Source organism: Pseudophryne corroboree, chromosome 3, assembly GCF_028390025.1.
Source record: "Pseudophryne corroboree isolate aPseCor3 chromosome 3, aPseCor3.hap2, whole genome shotgun sequence".
Classification (NCBI taxonomy): Eukaryota; Metazoa; Chordata; class Amphibia; order Anura; family Myobatrachidae; genus Pseudophryne; species Pseudophryne corroboree.
The window spans coordinates 710,070,734-710,094,035 of NC_086446.1; the positions used below are offsets into that span (position 1 = coordinate 710,070,734).

General features: G+C 43.9%; 1 pseudogene; it reads left to right on the forward strand.

Annotated features, from left to right (window-relative positions):
* The first annotated feature begins 21,684 nt into the window (after positions 1-21,684).
* Positions 21,685-21,858, forward strand: LOC134899764 (U2 spliceosomal RNA; annotated as a pseudogene).
* The last annotated feature ends 1,444 nt before the right edge of the window (positions 21,859-23,302 follow it).

The window sequence follows — 23,302 nt, forward strand, 5'->3', positions numbered from 1 at the left end:
CTCTTTTGGGACTGTACCTGTGCACAGTTGTTAGATGCCCTGGTAAACGAACTTAAAGACTGTGTGCCAAGGAACTGTCTTTCATATCACTCAGTTATCTATGGACTTTTCCCTGGCACCCACACTTATGGGGCAATCCAGGAAGCCTGGCGCTTATGAACTGTGTTAAAGACGCTTTGTGGCTTGCCAGAAATCATCTCATATTGAGGAGGGCGTGGATGTCCATCCAGGACTTTTGCAGGCTGATTCACAGCCTGTTAAGAGACTATTCTATCATGGAAAGTCCTGAGGAAGAAGAGGACTAAACCCCCACTTCTTCTGCCCTTCTACCTTTGTTTGAACTGCTCAATAAGACTTGGGACCATCAGAGCCCTAACTAGGGGGGGCAAAGGGGTCACGTGCCCCGGGCGCCGGAATGAGGGGGCGCCAGAAATCTCCACCCGGCTCTCTCAGCCAGCTGCTCCTCCACTCCCGACCACGGCAATCGCCTCCCACAGCCAGCACCAGCACTGAGTGGGCGGCATTGAAAGCACATGCGGCCATGGATCTAATAACCCGCAGCAGCCACCCCCGCACACACCAGCTGCAGTCTTGCCGCACCTGCAGATATGTCACTGCCTGACATGTCCGATGTAGCAAGCCAGCAGCAGTGCCCGACACCTGCCCCCTTTCCCTGCACGGTGGCTGCTCCCACCCCCCGGGACCAGCCACTATTGTGCTGCTTTCTTTTTGTCCCTGATAAGGAATATCCTGTCCCCCCGTTACTCTGAGGCTCCGCCCCCTCTCTATGGGCTGTGCGGCTGCAGGTGGGCGGACACGGGGGGGAGGAGGAGCACTGTTGGGAGAAGGTTAGCACGGTGCTGCCTTCTGCGGGTGTAGCCACCAGCGCCGTTGCAGAGCTGGGGGCGATTGCCGGCTCTGTGCTGTAATGTGCCCATCACTTGTAGCCGAGGACAGCTGGACCTCATAACCAATGAAGGTGCTCATCTGTTTAGCAGTCGGACCCCACAACTGGCCACACTGGTAAGAGGAAGTCTCCACCAAACCTGTGCTATTCCTCTTGTCAAAGTCGAAAAAATATCATGATGCATATCCCTTGTACTAACCCCTCATGCACATGCACACTGCTCGTGCACCTGGTCCCCCGTGCGTACACATACCCGCAAGTTGCGTAAGAGGCGCTCCAGCATCTCGTGCGCATGAGATGTGTATTTACGGCGGAGTTTGTGAGCGTGTAGCGTGCGACTCGAACGTAGCATATTTAACTCAAATAGTGCATTTTGTAGATAATATTCCCCTAGACCATGTCAGCGAGTATGATTAGTTTAAACAGTTCCTGGACAGAGAGATTCCTCTTTGCATTATAGGAAGGGTCAGATAAAGGTTGAAAGGTGGTGTCTAGTATCCAGCTGTAGGGTATTTTAAGGGTAACATTCCAATGTTAGTTAGGAAAGGATCGCTCGCTCCTGCGTATAGTTATGTACAGAAGTAGATTATGAACATTAACTGTATTTGCTGTAAATTACACATGCAGCGGGAATCCAGAGGATACCTCCCACCAGAGCAGTTGGGGAAAGACACAGCCCACCTGTTCAAATCCACCTATGACCTTTGCTGTAATGTAGAGACACATCCCTGTGTCCAATGAACAATGAGATTACAGGGACCATTGTATTGTGAATGTATGTTGTGTATATAAAGACCACTGTTGCCTGGCCAGCCTCAGACTCTGAAGGCTTTCTACCTGAATAGCTGTGGACTGGATCCAGGTCACGCTTGCGAAAGATTTCCCACATATGTATATTCTCTGTAGCCATTGTTCATCATTATTCTCTGTTATTCTGTTAGAATTGCTTGTTAGCTTGTAGTGTATAACTTGTATCTGTTTTCCCCTTTTTCTCTGAATAATCCACTGCGGTGTTAGAGCCGCTGTGGTTTTACCAAAACCCGTTGTTGTGTTTTCACTTTCCTGCAAAGGGCTTTCTTATCGTCTTTATCGCTCTAACAGCATTCACATTGTTAAGGTTTTTAGGCGTTACATCGTTGCAGTATTTGACTACTAAGGTTTAGAGTATAAGCATATTCTTACATTGTTTTATTAACAAGGTTTACTGTATATCATTCGGTGAGCGTCCGTGCCGCTCGTGTCTCACTCTCATGGCGCAACGTCTGCTACGCTAATAGCGTAGCAGTACGGTACTCGGTACGCCAATAGCGTGCTTGGTACGATGCGTGAATCAGTGAGCGTACATGTCGCTCGTGCGTCGCGCCCATGGCCTAGCGTCTGCTATGCTAAGTGCGTACCTCTACGGTACTCAGTGCGCAAATAGCGTACTTAGTCCGTAGTGAGTGTAATAAGTCTAGCGGCCATAGCGGCTCCACGGTAATAGTGTATAGCTTTATGTTTTAAGGTAATATTTGACATTATCAATTGGGGGCATCGTCTGGTTCTCCTCATATCCGCAGCCTAGCAGGACAAGGCAGACTTATCTATCAGCAAAGGGCGGGAAGGTAGTATCCCCTGTTAGCCATTTTGTGGTCAGGGATACACTGGTGCTGATTGGATAAGCGTCTGCTCCGCATGGTTTGTACAGATGCTGGTGGGATCCGAAAGGTAAGAACGTAAAGCTATTGTTTGTTTTTTTAAATCTGTTTAATTTCGGTTTGGTGCCAATTGCGCACGCAACACACGCACACACCTGTATTTTATTTGTGTATTTTGCATATCTACCCTCTTGTTTGCCATTAGCATTGATTACGTGCTGAGAAATTTGTTGCTATTTAGTTAAAAGTAAAGAGTAATATTTAAGGGAGTAAGTGTAAAACACACACGCAGCCTGGCCCAGTTATAAAGGTTTATACAGGAGATACTGTGTGGTGTTAGTAAGCGATTATAGTTAAATATCGTTTACATTTATAGAAGCGTGTTATTTGTGTTACTGCGGGCGTATCCGGCCTTTGTACACGTGTCTCGGACAGCGTGCGAGACTGCGTACGCAACGCAAAGGCCTACACACGTGGCGTATTTTACGCAACGTGCGTACAGGTACGCCCACTTAATACAAATCACACGATAGCATTGTTTTAGTTTAGGCGACACGGTAGCCACGCGATAATAGCACAAATTGATCAGTGTCCAAAATTTAGTTTAAAAGATCCTTCTCTTATTGTGTCATCTCTGGGATTAGGCTGTTTCACCTGAATGAAAGTTAATTTTCTGTACAGAAAAATCAAAGTGTATATGAGTGAACGAGCGTGTGTATGCAAATAAAGGTTTTGTGAACCCGGGATCCGGGATCCCATAGGACACCAGTGGAGTGAACACTTGGTGGCGTGAGATTGGCTTGCTCACGTTAACATTGATAAGGTATAAAGGAGCAAGGTAGCAAGTAACAGCAGACCAAAAGGTCGGCGAAGTCAGAAATCCGCTGACTAAGTCAAGCGAAGCTCTGAAAACCGTGGCCTGAGAAAGGTCAACGGTGAGAGCGCAGCCCTGGGGGTTTGCGTAGTACCCATATCGGCCCGTTTTGAGAATACGTTCCGGCTTAGGTTTCGTAGCCTAAACAACCGATTCCATTGGTCGTGCAGTGGATAAGTAATAGTTACTTATACGCAGTGCGACTGTACCGCACGTTACTGTGTGCATTAGTTAGTTCACCTTGATACCCATTACGCTATTTGCGTAATATCGCGGGGTCATAGACGCTAATTGTACACGCAACGTGATTTGTGTAACAGGTTTTTTTTATTTTAAGGGAGTTTCGCTATTCACTCAGGAAATCTCCAGCAACTGATATTTACTAGGAGGGGTAGCTAACTCCCACACACTCTCAGTAAATAGAGGTTACACAGGGGCCCTAGTTTGGGTACGGACAGTGTGTAGGTGTATTGGCCGACGTGGGCGAGAGTGGTTGAGAGCACTCGTTGAACTTTCACCGTTGCCTTATATTGAGTAATTTGGTTTTTGTAGGAATTCGCTGAGAAGGCAATACCTGCAAAGAATGGGGGCCAGTTGCTCAAGTAAGGGACGATCAACCTGGGTTCAGGTTGATATTCCGCGGCCCAAAGGGTCGGCGAGGTACATAATGTGTGAGAAATATGGATCACACGCAGAGGTCTTATGCAATGAATGGGAACGAATGACTGTAGATGATAGGGAACCGTTCCCTAGGGTAGGCAGTTTTAATCCTGTGGTGTTGCAAAATCTAAGGAGAAGGATATGTCTGATAAAATCCGGAAGACAAAGGATTAGACATTATGATTGTTTACAGTTCTGGCAACAGGAGGGTGAGATAGAACAGGGACTAGCTCAAGCAGCTGGTTCCAACCTTAGCAGGAAACTGATAGCAACTGCACCACCACCACCGAACATTGCAGGGGAGAAAATGGCTACAGAGAATGGCATACTGGTATACGATAAGAGTGCACTTAATAAATGTATTAATGGTGATAAGAGTAAAGTAGATAAGTGTATTGATGCTAATGCTAACCCGTGCAAGTTGTATCCCATCTTAAACTTCCCTCAGGACTGCGACCCAGAAGATGAGCCCAGCACGATATCGGCACTCTCTCTAGCAGCCACCATACAAGACACACAAGTAGGCACGGCCCAACCAGTAAGAGCAGTAGCAAAGGCCCCTAGTGGAGGGACAGGTTAGGTCGTGTCCACAGGTAAGTACGGTACTGTACATTATGCAGAAACAATTGCACCTCACATTGTAGAGTCAACACAAAGTGATGTAATTGAACTGAATCCTGTCAGGGTAATCGCAGTCCCCAATGGAAAGACTGACGCTCTGGGAATCACTCCCGTCAGGAACATTGCTATGCATTGCCCCTGGTCCCTGACAGAATTGAGGACAATTATGTCTGAATTTCCCGATCCCAGTAAAGATCTAGCCGCATGTCAAAAGTTTATTAAAGAACTAGGTAACGCCGCCGAACCCAATAACAAAGATTGGCGGACAGTGCTGAGGGCATGTTTGCCCTCCAATATTGACCCCGTGAAATTTATTGCTGACTGTAAATTAGACGAAGAGGTACCTCTCACTGATGAGCACAATCAGGAGAACGTAAAACAGATCAATCTGCAGTTAGGAGTATATTTCCCAACTGTTGTCAAATGGAACAAAATCTTCTCCATTAGACAAAAAGAAGGTGAAACTGCTTCTGACTATTTCCAGCGAGCACTGCAGGAAATGGCTAGATATACTGTGATCGAAGACATTAAGGATAATGTGCACCATAGGGAGGTAGCGGTGTCTGTATTAATGGACGGGTTAAAGAAAGTGTTGAGAACCAGGGTACAAACCACTCAACCTAGCTGGAGAGGTATCTCGGTGGCTGCCTTGAGAGAGTCCGCTATTGAGCATGATCGGAACATCATTAGGCACAGGGAGTCACAGGGGGATAAGCTGATGACAGTAAGTTGATAAAGCTAAATATTTATCTTATATAAAACCCTTTATGAGGTCTAAGAACACTGTACGCTATTTACGTATGGAGTACCGTAAGGGTACGCTCGTTGCGTAACAATCGCTTAGCCGTGGTCGAGACGCTCAAGCGTCACGTTCGCTCACGGCAAAGAGATCACAGGCAGGCACGCTATTGGCTGCCGACTAACGTAATGATTCGCTATAGCGTAACGGACGCTGTATCGGGAGCGGGCTGCTCGAGCGATACAGACGCTCACGAGAATACGCTGTTGGTATCGGGCACACTTATAGGTGAGCGACTACCGTAATGCTACGCTATCAGCGTAGCGGACGCTCGAGACCACGAGGAGATCACGAGCGGCGCAGACGCTCACAATGTTAAACCTTTATATCTAAACCATAAACAATGTACTATGCTGTAAAACCTTTGTGTAGAGATAGGGTGTAGATGCAACACAGTGTAACCTTATTAACTTAAAAGCTGTTTGAGCGTCACCGACGCTCTGAGAATACTTAACACTATAAGAAATACACAGATACCGTGCTTAGGGTCCAACGCCTAATATATATATTATGAATGTTATACTTGCAAAAGAATTAATACAATACAAGTCATACACTACAATATAACATAGACTACCTAACCAGATAACTACACATGAAATACAGTACAATACTATTACGTTTAAGAGAATACGAGAGAAAGAGAAGAGAGAGAGAAATGGCCCATAACCACAAGAAAGACAATATGATTGCGGAGAAAACTTACGCACAAAGGAAACGATCGCATGCGCCTCTGGACATCCAGCTCCCGATTTTCAGCAATGATAACCGTTGAAGAGTGAGAGCTGGATGTGATCGGCTTGTCTATTTATGCCCCACACACAATACAATTCAATGGTCCCTACAATCTCATTGTTCATTGGACACAGGAATTCCTCCTCGCATTATAACAAAAGGTCATAGGTTGATTCATACAGGTGGGCTGTGACCATTTCCAACAGCTCAGGTGGGAGGGAAACTGGGTTTCCCGCCGCATGGATAAGTAAGTGCAAATACAGTAAATGTTCATAAACTTCTTATGTCCATAACTATTCGCACGAGCGATTAATCCGCTTCAAACCAACACCGGAATATTGCTAATTAAATACTCTTCCGATGGATACTAAACACCACTGTATTACTCCTGTCTGACCCTTCGTATCAAACAAAGGGGGATTTCTCTGTCCATGAACATGCTACATTAACCAAACTTTCAGATTCTATCAAAGGGACCATGATCTGCAAAATACATTATATAGTGAAAATATGTAACGATTGAGTCGCACGCTACGAACACATGAACTCTACCGTAAATGCACATACCGCGCGCCCGCGGGTGCCCGCAACAGCGAGTATGCGCACGCACGGGAGAGCGCACGCATGCGCAGCGCAGACCTGTATGAGGTGCAAATATGGCAGTGTGCATCGTGATATTTTTCTGACTTTGACAGTCCACCCTTTGGCAGTCAACAATAACTGCCACTTCCTAAAACATTTCAAAACGAGAAAAATATATGTCAGGGGTTAATACATTTACATGGTTGGGTAGGGGAGGAGAGGAGAAGGTAGGGAAAGGGTATGACCTAGTGAGATAGCAGAAGCATGTGTGTATGAATCCGTGTTTGGGGGTCATGTATCATCGTGCCGTACGTGTTTTAAATCAAGCTTCGAGGTATTGCGAAGTATACATTTGAATTCCTTCTTATCCCGTGGTACGGGTCTGTGGATGGGCTGTCAAACTTTACCGAGCTCTTTTCGGATTTTGAACAAATTGGGGAGCACATTTTAGTTGATGATACATGAATGGGGGAATATGTGGTTGCTGATATCTGTGCCTGTATTCCCTATACTATGTGTGTAATTACCTGAAGGTTGTAGAGATGAAGAAAAGACATAATTACGGTAAATGCAGTGGTATTCTATGTCAGGTAAATGAACATTTGTCGGTTGAAGTCTTGTTCGGTGTCTGTTGAATGCAGTCTTCTTTGTGCTTTTGCCCATAAGGTGCGAGCAAAAGCTTTGTCAATGTCCATAGATTTACAAAAGTGTTGGGCTAGCGTAATTTTAAAATTTCTAGGGAAACTGGGGATCTATGGCAAAGTTCATCAAAAATCTGTGTATCAGGTTGTCAAAACTTCTTCTTTAATCCATCTGTTGTCTGTATATCGGCTCATCAAATTCCTCGTCCAAGTGGGTCTTTTTACCTTGGAGAAAACGGAAAAACAGGTGAAAGAAACGGACCGGAGAAATCGCATTTTCATCTCATCATTGTTTCTACATTTGGGTCATAAATCAAATCCATGGGAATTACAGTTTCCTCACTCCTTAAACTCATCACCCTGGTACTTTGTTTGCACTTCATTAAAGCCTGACCGCATCTAAATATCAAGCCAATCGTTATGATAACACCTAAGAACTTCCCTACATCCATTATGACTCCTTGAGCCCATTCTCCTAAACCGGAGAACCAATTTCGCGGGTTCAACCATGACACCCAACCAGTCAGCTCATTACTCACAGCAGCAAGAGTGAGATTGTGTCTCCTGCGAAATTCCCACTTCAATTGGAGAATATCGTCCATCTTTTGGTCTATGACCTCGACCGGGTCCTCGGTACTATTTGTAATATATGTGCAACATTTCACGCCGTACTGCGTTGCCAGTGTGACACAATATCCACCTGTCACTGCCGTGAGATAATTGAGAATCATTCTATGCTGAACTAGTTCTGTTTTATAAGCTTGAAGTTCTCTTCCAGTATACCTAAACGTGTCATCATACATTTCTGTGATATTGTCTAACAAATTTGCGAGCGCAGATATGTATTTATAATTCAACACTCCTCTGGCGGTGCGAGTGAAATCTAACGCGATTAGAACCTGAATCCCGGTGGATTCATGGATCATGTCAGAGGCCGGATGCTCTGTTCTTTCTATCAGGTGCCGTTTAACTACGTGCTCGTAATGGGTGTGAGTATAAGGAGCTTGGGCAACACGGTGTATATCCTTCATTTTGGCATGTGATACAGTCATTACTTCAGGCAGTACTTTTCCAATATAACACAATCCTTCAGAGTTTGGGGCAAGCCACTTATACGCCTTCCTCCCGCATATGAAATACGCATCATCGGGGAGAGCATATGGGACGGAGTAGGACATAACCATATTACACATCTTCCATGTGAAATCTCCTAACCCTAATTCTCCCATTTGTTTAGTACACGTATCAGCTTGTACGATATGTGCACAGTATCCTGGTGATACCTCTCCAACTCTCGTAATCCTATTTCCTAGGGTATACCTATATCGGAAAGATTTTCCTCTACTGGCTATGTGGCGTACAAGTTCTGTATCTGTCGGCATTCTATCTGCTCTATATGAAAAGGTCATGGTTTGGTTACTCCATGACACTTCCCAATTTCCCGGCTTTCGGGGATTGGAAATGTTAAAACATATGAGGGATCTATCAACATGATATTGGTGGAGCTTCAAACTAGGAGGACTGGAGATATTAAACCTCCTGTCCACCGGTCTCCCACCCTTTAGCTCAAGTACCTCCCATACCGTTAAAGGAAATGGTACTAGTCCTGATTTGCTATGACCTTGAGGTACTTGAGAGCATACCCAACAATCTGTTTGATTTAACACACTACCCACTAAGGAGTGATAGTCACTCAATGGATGCCGGTCCATGTGGATATTAAAACTGGATTGGCATTTCTTGATGCACCCATCCTCAACTACGTTGTCACAGAGCCTACAGATACAGTTTTCTTCAGCTAACAATCCTTCACAATTCCTTCTATGATCAATGCTATTGGATCGTTTTCTGATACTCGCCTTTGCTTGTTGATTATGTTGTTCTCGGAAAACTACGCCTCCATCTCTGTCATCAGAACCCATTCCAGAACCTCTCTCGACCTCACTGGTACTCTCGCCGGAACAGACTGCTCTGGTCAACATCATGGTCAACAGGAAAATCCATATCACAGTCTCTTGGGGCAAGTCCATCTTACAGGAGGAGAAAAGAAGAAATTTGTAATGGGGGTACAGGAAAACAGTTTGAGGGGGAGAGAAACTTGTTACGATAATTAAGTTCTCTAGTCTTGTTGTTCTTCTTGTTCTGCTGTCATCTCAAAGGTGCTGTCTCTCAGTCTTCCAAACGAACATTCCGGTGATGCAATATTCCCTCCAAACCAGCGATCTTTCTGTAAGGAGCAAAAAAAATCTTGCATTACCATTTGTCTAACTGATGTGTGACATACCATCTTTAAAACATGAAAACATGAGTGAGAAGAGGGAGAGGGAAAAAAAAAACAACGAGAGAGAGAGAACCGTTCACATATGTATATACATATATATATATATATATATAACATAACACATCAATAAACAACAGAGAAAAAAAAACATTTTTCAAACATAAACATTTTCTAAAACATTGTCAGATCATCAGGCTGTCATATCTACATGTCCAATGGTTTCCTTGCGCAGTCCCTCCCCCCAGCACTTCCATATTCCACTGTCTGTATCTGGCCAGAATACATTGATGCGGATAGGTCATGCTGGGGTTTGGTAGACTTCTGCAAAGACCAAGTATATATGCAATGTTTGAATCATACCAATAATCGTCAGAGATGGGGAGAGAGAAAAAGAAACATTTCACAGATACATTTACAACGTTTCACCCGGTCATTCCTGTGTCTTCAGGGAATGACCTCCCAATTTATTAACTATAACCTCAGGCTTACCATCAGTCCTAATGATCACCTTTCCTGATTGCACATTATGGGTGTGGCTCAAAATTCTTCCTATATGATCCCTGTTTATAATTGTGTGTGTTATAATTTTGCTCATATCTTTGTCTAGGGGGTTTATGTGAATTTTGTCTACTTCCTGATCTACAATCTCTTGCAAAATGACCTTCCTTCTGGCAATTATAACACCTTGTCACCTTTGGCTTAACCACAGGGATCTGAGGGTTCTTTGTTTCCCTGTGCTTGATGATGCTTTGCTCATGCCCAACAGCAGAGTCCCTTAATGCAGTTACTGATTTATCTCTCCAGTATGGATTGGTGATCTGTATCTTTGCTCTCAACACTTCCCTTAAACCATCCATTAGCACAGATACTGCTACTTCTCTGTGCGGTGCACTTGTTTTGATGTCTGTGATCCCAGTGTTCCTAGCCATTACTTGCAGTGCTCGATTGAAATAATTGGAAATACTTTCCCCTTCGTTTTGTCTTATGGAGAAGATTTTGTTCCACTCGACAATGGCTGGGAAATATATTTCTAACTGTCGGTTGATCTGCTTAATACATTCCTGATTGTGTTCCTCTGTACAAGGTACCTCCGTGTCTAATTTACAATCAGCAATAAATTTCGCAGGGTCAACACTGGAGGGCAAACATGCCCTCAGCACTGTCCGCCACTCTTTGTTGGTGGGTTCTGTGGAGTTTCCTAGTTCTTTAATGAAATTTTGACATGCGACTAGATTTTTCCTAGGATCAGGAAATTCAGACATAATTGATCTCAATTCGGTCCGGGACCAGGGACAGCGCATTGCACTGTCCTTGGCGGGAATGGTTCCCTGATCGTCAGTCTTCCCATTGGGGACTGTGATCACCTTGACAGGACTAAACTCAATTACATCACCTTGTTTTGGTCTTACAATATGGGGTACATTTGTTTGTGCGTGATATAAAACATTGTACGTACCTGTGGACACGACCTCACCTGACCCTCCGTTAGGGGGTTTGATTATTGCCTTTACCGATTTGGTCGCGTCCACCTGGATGTCTTGTGTGATGGCTGCTGGAAGAGGTGCCGACATCGTGTTGGGTTCACTTTCTTGCTCGTATTCCTGAGGGAAGTTTGACATGGGGTGCAACTTGCACGGGTTAACAGTTGTACATTTAACAGCATTACAATTATCATTGTTATGTTTATTACACTTATTCTTATCATCTATACTACAGTTGCTAAGTGCGTTTTTATTGTTCAACATTGTGCCTTTCTCCGCAACCATAATTCTCTCCATTGCCATGTCTCTCCTCCCAAGATGAGAGTCAGATATGTCAGTTAACTCTCTTTGCATTTCACTTTCCTGTTGCCATAATTTTAAACAATCATAATGTTTGATCCGTCTCTTTGCTGGTTTAATAAGACCTATCCTTCTCCTTAAATTCATTAACACTTCTGGGCTGAAGCTACCTATTCTTGGGAATTTCTCCCCATCATGCATTGTCATTCTTTCCCATTCATCACATAAAATTTCTGTGTGCCTTCCGTATTTTTCACACATTACGTACCTTGCCGACCCGATTGGTCGGTTTATAGAATCAACCCGAACCGAGGTTGATCGCCCCCTTCTTGAACAACTGGCCCCCATAATTTGCAGGTGTTGATAACCCTTAAAAAACCAAAATATTCAAAGATAGGTTGACGGTGAAGTTTACCGAGCACCTCACTCACTCGCCCACGCCGACCAATATGCCCACACACTGATATAGTGCTGGCGTACTCGACCCAGGGCCCCTATTAACCTGAGTTTACTGGAACATGTGGGTGTGATCCGAAGAGCATTAACCCTTTCCAGTAAAGGTGGGGTTGTCGGATAATTCCTGAGTGACCAGAGAATTTCCCTTTTTGGTTAAAATAAAAAATTACACAAATCACGTTAGAATGTACAAATAGCGTTTATGACCGGGTTTGTACACAAATGGTACTGGTCAGGTTACTAACTAATGCACACAATTACGTGCGGTACAATCGTTCAGTACATAAGCAACTAATCTTATGTACGGAGCGACCAGTGGAATCGACATTCAGCAGCTGCGAATTCCTTCAGCCTGAGCTTTATTTTCCTATATGGGTGTCGCACCAACCCTTCTTTGGTGTTGTGCCTTGTTTCTATAACAGACTTCCTTGTCTGCTGTACCTGGACCTCCTGGTCTGTTATGCGACCTCCTGGTCTGACCTCCTGGTCTGTTACAGTATGACCTCCTGGTCTGCTACACTCTAATGCTCAAATTTTATATATGTTTAACCAGAGATGCCTCCCTAGCCACCATGTATGTCACTTACACGTATGTACCTTCACGAGAACTCGATGATTTCTTTGGTTCAATCCCCAAAATTGTAAAACTTAAAAACACTCACTCATCACATACACACTTTTGTTTCTATTTCTATTTCTGCGCAGAAATTTTTCTTTAGACCAGATGTGTTGTAAATTTGGAGAAGGATCTGTTAATTTAAATTTCGGATTTAAAATAGATTTGCGCTATTTATCGCCTGATGCGCTATTTATCGCTTGTTGCGTTACTTATCGCCTGTTGTGTTACTTATCGCCTTTTGCGCTACTTAAAAATCAACACTATCGTGTGACTTGAGTTACGTGGGCGTACCCAGACGCTCCGTTGCGTAATTTACGCTGCGTGCGTCGGCCTTTGCGTACGCGAGTCTCAGTCCTTTGTTAGAGACACGTGTACACAAAACCAATGTCCACCGTAACACAACTAACACGTTTTATCAATGTAGATGATCCTCGATCGTCTACCGCGCAACACACCAATCTCTCCTTTTACCTTTAGGTAGAGCTGTGTGTGTTTTACACTTTATCCCTTAACGCATTACTTTTACACTTTAACTGTGAAATAGCGACAAATCTCTCTTAGCACGTTTTATCAATTATAAAATGGCAAACAGGAGAGTGATATATGAAAATACACGAATGAAAAAGAAATGCAGATATGTGCGTGTGTACGCAAGACAGAAATAAACAGTTTTAAAAGACACTAGCGTGTTGTTCTTACCTCCGGTTCCGGATTCCTTCAGCACCCTTTACTAAGCGAAGCAGACGCTTATCCCGTCAGCACTGCGAAGAATATGATCTCCCGCCCTTTGCTGATGGATAATGTTTGCTGAAATTACCTAGCAGAGATATGTGAAGGACAGGACGAGCCGCCAATTGATAAAGCTAAATATTTATCTTATATAAAACCCTTTATGAGGTCTAAGAACACTGTACGCTATTTACGTATGGAGTACCGTAAGGGTACGCTCGTTGCGTAACAATCGCTTAGCCGTGGTCGAGACGCTCAAGCGTCACGTTCGCTCACGGCAAAGAGATCACAGGCAGGCACGCTATTGGCTGCCGACTAACGTAATGATTCGCTATAGCGTAACGGACGCTGTATCGGGAGCGGGCTGCTCGAGCGATACAGACGCTCACGAGAATACGCTGTTGGTATCGGGCACACTTATAGGTGAGCGACTACCGTAATGCTACGCTATCAGCGTAGCGGACGCTCGAGACCACGAGGAGATCACGAGCGGCGCAGACGCTCACAATGTTAAACCTTTATATCTAAACCATAAACAATGTACTATGCTGTAAAACCTTTGTGTAGAGATAGGGTGTAGATGCAACACAGTGTAACCTTATTAACTTAAAAGCTGTTTGAGCGTCACCGACGCTCTGAGAATACTTAACACTATAAGAAATACACAGATACCGTGCTTAGGGTCCAACGCCTAATATATATATTATGAATGTTATACTTGCAAAAGAATTAATACAATACAAGTCATACACTACAATATAACATAGACTACCTAACCAGATAACTACACATGAAATACAATACAATACTATTACGTTTAAGAGAATACGAGAGAAAGAGAAGAGAGAGAGAAATGGCCCATAACCACAAGAAAGACTATATGATTGCGGAGAAAACTTACGCACAAAGGAAACGATCGCATGCGCCTCTGGACATCAAGCTCCCGATTTTCAGCAATGATAACCGTTGAAGAGTGAGAGCTGGATGTGATCGGCTTGTCTATTTATGCCCCACACACAATACAATTCAATGGTCCCTACAATCTCATTGTTCATTGGACACAGGAATTCCTCCTCGCATTATAACAAAAGGTCATAGGTTGATTCATACAGGTGGGCTGTGACTATTTCCAACAGCTCAGGTGGGAGGGAAACTGGGTTTCCCGCCGCATGGATAAGTAAGTGCAAATACAGTAAATGTTCATAAACTTCTTATGTCCATAACTATTCGCACGAGCGATTAATCCGCTTCAAACCAACACCGGAATATTGCTAATTAAATACTCTTCCGATGGATACTAAACACCACTGTATTACTCCTGTCTGACCCTTCGTATCAAACAAAGGGGGATTTCTCTGTCCATGAACATGCTACATTAACCAAACTTTCAGATTCTATCAAAGGGACCATGATCTACAAAATACATTATATAGTGAAAATATGTAACGATTGAGTCGCACGCTACGAACACATGAACTCTACCGTAAATGCACATACCGCGCGCCCGCGGGTGCCCGCAACAGCGAGTATGCGCACGCACGGGAGAGCGCACGCATGCGCAGCGCAGACCTGTATGAGGTGCAAATATGGCAGTGTGCATCGTGATATTTTTCTGACTTTGACAAAGTATACAGGCCCTTACAACAAGGCCACATCAGCCGAAACCCCAGACCCCTGATGGTAAGTCGTATGTAGTAAAATGTTATAACTGCCATAAGGAAGGACATATTGCACGGAATTGCAGATTAAGAGACCCACATAAGGTATATCGACCCCCTAGACAAGAAAACGACCAAAGTTATGACGCATGTAATTGGAATCAGGGATCACATAGGGAAAATTTTGGGCCGCACCTGTAGTCTACAGCCAGTGAAATTAATTGCGAGCCTTGGAAGTGAACCTGAGGTCACAATTGATGTAATTGGTAGGTCATTCCTTGTGGATACAGGGGCGGCCAGGTAAATTCTGTGATTTATCTTTAAATGTTTCCTCTTCATCTCTGACGTTCACCAGCAGAACTACAGCTCAAACGTCACATGTCTATTTGGTCTTTTCAGAGGTCTACCCAACCCCAGTGTATCTTACCAGCATCATTGTGCCTGGCCATGCACAGAGGGTGGAGAGTGGAAATGCTGGTGGGGGAGACTGTGCAGAGATACCGATAGACATGTTGGTGTGACAGCCTGATGGTGAACAGAAATCTGAAAATTTTTCTCTTTTTTTGTTTTTTCATGTTCTACGGATGGTATGTCACACAACAGTTAAACAAATGGTAATGCAAGATTTATGCTCCTTACAGAAAGGTCGCTGACTCGGAGAGAACAGCGTGTCACTGGAGTGTCTATTTCGGGAAGACTGAGAGGCAGCACTGTTGAGACGGCATCTGAGCACAGAAAACAAAAAGACTAGAGGCGGTTATCGCACCAGTTTTCTTTCCCTTTTATTATTTTCTTTACCTCCCATTACCACTCTTTCTTTCCCCTCCTGCAAGACGGACTTACCCCAAGAGACTGCGTTCCGGGTTTTCCTGTTGACCCTGTTGTTGACCAGAACAGTCTATTTCGGTGAGAGTACCAGAGAGGTCGAGAAAGGTTCTGGAATGGGTTCTGATGACAAGGACAGATTAGTAGAATTCCAAGAGCAACACAGTCACCGAGCAAAGGCGAGTATCAGAAAACGATCTGGTAGTCATGACACTAGGAGACATTGTGAAGGATTGTTAGCTGAGGAGAATTGTATCTGTAGGAATTGTGAAAACATAGTTGAGGACGGGTGCATCCAGAGATGTCAGTCCAGCCTTAATATCAACATGGACCGTCATCCATTGAGTGACTATCACTCATTAGTGGGTAAGGTTTTAAACCAAATGGAATGCTGGGTGTGCTCACAAGTACCTCAAGGTCAGAGCAAGTCAGGACTAGTACCATACTCTTTAACAATAGATGAGGTACTTGAATTAAGGGGTGGGAGACCGGTGGACAAGAAATTTAATATTTCTAGGCCTCCTAGTTTGAAGCTCCACCAATATCATGTGGATAGGTCCTTAGTATGTTTTAACATTTCCAATCCCCGAAAGCCAGGAAATTGGGAAGTGACATGGAACAACCAAACCATGGCATTTTCACACAGAGCCGATAGAATGCCCGTAGACTCAGAACTTATACGCCAAATAGCCGACAGTGGGAGATATTCTCAGTATAGGTATACTCTAGGAAGTAGGACCATGCGGGTTGGAGAAGTGTCATCAGGATACTGTGCGCATATCATACAGCCTGATACGTGTACTGAACAGATGAGAGAGTTAGGGATAGGATTCTTCACCTGGAAGGTTTGCAATATGGTGATGTCATATTCTGTCCCATATGTCCTCCCCGATGATGCATATTTCATATGTGGGAGGAAGGCGTATAAGTGGCTTGCCCCAAACTCGGAGGGATTGTGTTACATTGGAAGAGTATTGCCAGAAGTAATAACCATTACACATGATAAGATGAAAGACGTTCACCGCAATTCTCAAGCTCCTTACACTCACACTCACTACAAACACATTGTTAAGAGACACCTTATAGATAGGACAGAGCACGCAGCCTCTGATTTGATCCACGAATCCACTGGGATTCAATTCCTACTCGCGTTAGATATCACCCGTACCGCCAGAGGAGTTATAAATTTTAGGTATATTAATGCGCTAGCGAACCTGATAGACAATATCACCGAAATGTATGACGACACCTTCAGGTATACTGGGAGGGAATTGCAAGCTTACAAAACAGAACTGATCCAGCACAGGATGGTTCTCAATTACATCACAGCGGTGACAGGCGGATATTGTGTCACCCTAGCAACTCAGTATGGTGTGAAGTGCTGTACACATCATAAACAGCACCGATGACCCAACCGAAGTCATAGATCAAAAGATGGACGATATCTTGCAATTGAAATGGGAGTTCCGAAGGAAACACAACCTTACCCTTACTGCTGTGAGTAATAAACTGACCGGCTGGGTTTCATGGTTGAACCCACGCAATTGGTTCTCAGGTTTAGGAGAATGGGCTCAAAATGTTATCGTGAATGTAGGGAAATTTCTCCTTTGTATCCTGGGAGTTGTCATAATGATTGGTTTGATATTTAGATGTGTTCGGATTTTAATGCATTGCAAGCGCAGTACCAGAGTGATGAGTTTGAGGAGCGAGGGCATTGTTACAACAACTGGTTTAATTTATGACCCATCAATCGAGACAATGTTGTGATAAGACGTGATTCCACGGTCCGTTTCTTTCACCCGTTTCTCCTTTGTTTTTCTCCAAGGTAAAAAGACATCCACTCGGAAGAAGATTTTGATGCACATTTCTACAGACCATTGATGAACATTTCCACAGACCTTTGATGAACTTTTTCACAGACTTTGCGAGATACTTTAGAGACTTTAAAAGACTTCGTATGGACACTTGAAAGACTTTGCTTATCACCCACAGCAAGGATGCACCTACCCGGACAAGACTTCAACAGACACCCAAGGACAATTACACATATTATCATATGAATGTATTTGTGACATATGTTTCTTATCTTCATCTCTACGATCTTCAGGTAGTGACACACATAGTCGACAGGTGATATAGGTACATATATTAGCACTCACATGTTTTCCCCCTCCATGTATCATCAACTTATGTGCACCCCATTTGTTGGAACAAGAAGCCGAAAAGAGCTTGGTAGTGTTTGTTAGCCCACTTACAGACCCTTAATACGGGATAAGAAGGATTTAATGTATACTTCGCAATACCTCAAAGCTTATCTAGAACATGTACGGCATGATGATACATGACCCCTCAGACATGAATTTCATACATACATGCTTTTACTATCCCACTAGGTCATACATTTCCCACCTTCTCCTCTCCTCCCTCCACCCAATCATTTATAGGTATTTCATTGTATTGTATATTTTTCTGCTTAATTGTTTGGATAGTGGCAGTTATTGTTGACTGCCAAAGGGTGGACTGTCAAAGTCAAAAAAATATCATGATGCATATCCCTTGTACTAACCCCTCATGCACATGCACGCTGCTCGTGCACCTGGTCCCCCGTGCGTACACATACCCGCAAGTTGCGTAAGAGACGCTCCAGCGTCTCGTGCGCATGAGATGTGTATTTACGGCGGAGTTTGTGAGCATGTAGCGTGTGACTCGAACGTAGCATATTTAACTCAAATAGTGCATTTTGTAGATAATATTCCCCTAGACCATGTCAGCGAGTATGATTAGTTTAAACAGTTCCTGGATAGAGAGATTCCTCTTTGCATGATAGGAAGGGTCAGATAAAGGTTGAAAGGTGGTGTCTAGTATCCAGCTGTAGGGTATTTTAAGGGTAACATTCCAATGTTAGTTAGGAAAGGATCGCTCGCTCCTGCGTATAGTTATGTACAGAAGTAGATTATGAACATTAACTGTATTTGCTGTAAATTACACATGCGGCGGGAATCCAGATACCTCCCACCATAGCAGTTGGGGAAAGACACAGCCCACCTGTTCAAATCCACCTATGACCTTTGCTGTAATGTAGAGACACATCCCTGTGTCCAATGAACAATGAGACTACAGGGACCATTGTATTGTGAATGTATGTTGTGTATATAAAGACCACTGTTGCCTGGCCAGCCTCAGACTCTGAAGGCTTTCTACCTGAATAGCTGAGGACTGGATCCAGGTCGCGCTTGCGAAAGATTTCCCACGTATGTATATTCTCTGTAGCCATTGTTCATCATTATTCTCTGTTATTCTGTTAGATTTCCTTTTTAGCTTGTAGTGTATAACTTGTATCTGTTTTCTCCTTTTTCTCTGAATAATCCACTGCGGTGTTAGAGCCGCTGTGGTTTTACCAAAACCTGGTGTTGTGTTTTCACTTTCCTGCAAAGGGCTTTCTTAGCGTCTTAATCGCTCTAACAGCATTCACATTGTTAAGGTTTTAAGGCGTTACATCGTTGCAGTATTTGACTACTAAGGTTTAGAGTATAAGCATATTCTTACACTGTTTTATTAACAAGGTTTACTGTATATCATTCTGTGAGCGTCCGTGCCGCTCGTGTCTCACTCTCACGGCGTAGCGTCTGCTACGCTAATAGCGTAGCAGTACGTTACACGGTACGGCAGTAGCGTGCTTGGTACGAAGCGTGAATCCGTGAGCGTACGTGTCGCTCGTGCGTCGCGCCCACGGCCTAGCGTCTGCTACGCTAAGTGCGTACCTCTACGGTACTCAGTGCGCAAATAGCGTACTTAGTCCGTAGTGAGTGTAATAAGTCTAGCGGCCATAGCGGCTCCATGGTAATAGTGTATAGCTTTATGTTTTAAGGTAAAATTTGACATTATCACTCTCATCTCTGCTCAGTTCCTGTCTGAAGCTCTGAGCACCTCTGCCCCTGTCCTGCTCCCTTCACACTGTACATTTCTGTTTCTCCCAGGATCCAGGCTACAGTGTATAGGTCTCCATGTTCTACCCTTTAGCTGCAGCGTGTGTTTCTCCATGTTCCTCCTAGTCCATTCACCAATGTGTAGTATGTTTCAATGTGCTCCCCTCCCCCCTCATCTCCATAGCCCCCTCCTCCCACCCCATTCACCTGTGTGTAGGTCTCCATGTCCCTCTTCTCCCCCCATAGTCACCAGTGTGCTTGCCTCCATGACCCCTTCCCCCGCCGCACTCAACTATGTGTACGTCTCCATGTCCCCCTTCCCCCACCCCAGTCATCAATGTATACGTCTCCATGCCCCCTTCCCCTACCACAGCCACCAGTTTGTATGTCTCTCCCCAGTCACTAGTGTGGTACATTTCCATGTCCTCCTATCCCCTCCCACAGTTACCAGTGTGTCGTCTCCATGTCCCCCTGTCCTCACTCCAGTCACCACTATATACGTCACCCTCTCCCCCCCCCACCTGTCACTATGTCTCTATATTCCCCATCCAGCCACAGTGTGTCTGTCCCCCTCACCCAGTAACCAGTATGTATGTCTCCATGTACCCCCTCCAGCTGCAATGTGTATGTCTCTATGTCCCCCTCCACCTTTCTCTTGTCCTGCTCCTCCTCCAGCCAGCCAGCCTCATTTTTATTCCACTTGTCACCACCTTACCTTTCCTCCTTTTCTGCTGAAGGCGATGGAGTCCCACTGCCCAATGAACAGAAGCAACGAGGTATTGCTGGCTGCTGAGAAGATCCGCACCTCGGCAAGAGCAGTGTATGTCGGGGCCTGATGTCACATCACAGCCAAGCATAGAGAGAGGAGCAGCAGCACACAGCAGCACCGCCGTCCATGACTGAGGAGGAGGATGCCACTGCCATGAGGACTCCGACGTGGGAGGTAGACAGTGACAGCGACTTATGGTGAGTGCGGAGGGTAATGCCAACTTTTGCTGGCGTTACTCTATAGAAGCCTATGTACTTCTTTTCATATTGTGCTGTCAGAAGGATCCCTCCCAGCACCCCCGCAGTCACTGCATCCTTCTGTGCATGCAAAGACGGACTTCCGGGGCATAAACCCGGAAGTCCAGTGGCTGTCACTAATCACAAAGGAAAACTCTTATCGGGAGAGCTGCCCTTTATGGTACTAATCGCATATGTTAGTGTATATGTGATTAGTATCAATGCAATGTCACTAATTTTAAAACAGTGCTAGACAAACCCAACCGGAGGTTCTAAACACAGTGCACACCCTAATAAAATGTCCTGCACATGCCTCTGGCAGAGTGATGAGAATAAGTTTGCTTATTATTATTTTTTGTTTTATGGATTTTTATAGTATTTTTTTTAGTTATTTATTAATACTATTACTTTAATTTTTATTTATTTATTTCTCTCTCTCTCTCTCTCTCTCTCTCTCTCTATATATATATATATATATATATATATATATATTATTTTCTTATTGACTTATTTTTATATATATATATTTTTTTTTTTTTTTTTCGGGGGGGGGGGGGGGGCGCCATATTACTGCCTTGCCCCGGATGCTGAAAAACCTAGTTTCGGCCCTGGGACCGTGGCCTCTTTCCCCCATTCACAATGTCTGTTTTATTGATGTCTTTCTATTTATCGACCCTCCCCTTATATGTGTCTGTTTTTCAATAAAGCTTTGGGCTTGTGATTCCCCCTCCCTCACCCTACACACCCATAGCCTAACTGATGTATTTGTGTAAAGTTTATATGCATAGTGCATAACATGATTTATAGTGTACAGTATAATGGCCTTATGCTGTAGTTCTTGAAATGTACTATACCGTCTGCATTTGTATTGTGTTTTAGCTGTGCTGCGACATGGTATTCATGTGTGTAATGTTTATGTATGTTTTGTTCTTCCTTATGTCAATAAAGACTGCTTATTCAATAAAACATTCTGTTCTTATCAGTTTAATATCTGATATGCCCTCTATCTGGGGGCCATATATTAAATGGATTTTTACAAAAGGGAGATAGAAGAAGAGCTTGCTCTGTCCACTCCGCGCATTGACCTGTTATTGCAGTACCTCCGGGACTGGTGCACCTTTCCTATTCCGTCCTCCAAAAATAGACTACTGACTCAGGTGCTTTTTCTGAGGGTGTGCATTTGCAAAGGTCTTGCATTGCTAAATGGATTGATTTAGGGTGATTTTGAAACTAAGCTTATATTGTTCCAAAAAAGTATTCAAGTGTTGTTTGTTCCATGCAAATGCGACAATTGATTAAAAAAAGAAACCAAAACACCTGAAAACTGCTGTGTGGAGTCTTGTTTTGTGTCTACTTTTGTCTCCATTGAATTCCATCCTGCTATCCAAGGTAAATTTAAACGCTGGGGGGGTCATGTGGATGTGAGGCCTACCTATGCCTAAGTCCTGAATTCAAACTTTCCGACTTCAAAATATATTCCTATATATATAACTTACTCTTCTTATCATTCTGTAGTTTGGCTTTTCGACCTTTCGTGTTTGGGTATTTTTTATTTTTTTGTGGTATCTAGACTGGCTGCAGGAGGTGTGAGGGTGTTTGCTGTAAAGGCAGTAAAGGAACAACCTTTGTTGTATGTATATGCTGCATCTATCTCCTGGTGTGTGTCTCTCTCAAGTGGCTGTCAGCAATCAAATGCAGCAGATCTACACCCATGGCCAAGCTCATTGTTGCATCATAGAGGACGCAACATGACAAAATAGAGGATGCATCATGATGACATAATGGAGGATGCATCATGATGACATCACAGAGAACGCATCACGATGACATCACAGAGGGCGCATCATGATGACATCACCGAGCCGTTCTACCGCAGTGAAAAATTTAAAATCTGCTTTGATGGACGGGCTTCTTGAAATAATCTGGATTTCATGGGAAGGTTTCGGCGCAACCAGGGAACCTTCCGTTGAAGAATGACTGTCCCACGACTTGATTAATGGACTACATAGCATTGAGTTAAGTGTGATAAGCACGGAGCCAGGGATGGGAGGCAGATGGCTGGTGGGTGTGGTTGTCGGAGGCGGAGCACATGCAAATGATTGTGCATCATCCAGCCAGCAAGAGAGGAGAGAAAACTCACGATGCAGGAGTGAAGGAATGTGTGTGTCGTACGCTGCGCCTACTTGTCAGTCAGGATAAACCAAGGGGATGGGAAATGGGATATAACTCTGCACTAGATAAATAAAGATATGTATTTATCACTAAGAATAACCCCAATTAATAACCAGAGATTGAATATAAATCAATAGGTTGTCGGGGTTACTGCCAGACACAAGATTACGGACAAGAAAAAAAGAAGAAAGAATGTCTCTTTGTTGGTGCAGATAAATGTAGTTAAGATATAAGCTTTATTAGGATTGTTAAAAATGTACAACCATGAAAAAAAAGACAATAAAATTAGACATACGTATATATAACACACACAGTGAGTCGAGTGCTTAAAGTGACAATAAAAACAAGGCTCGCTACCTGTTATATTAATTTACAATTAGATTCATATACTCTC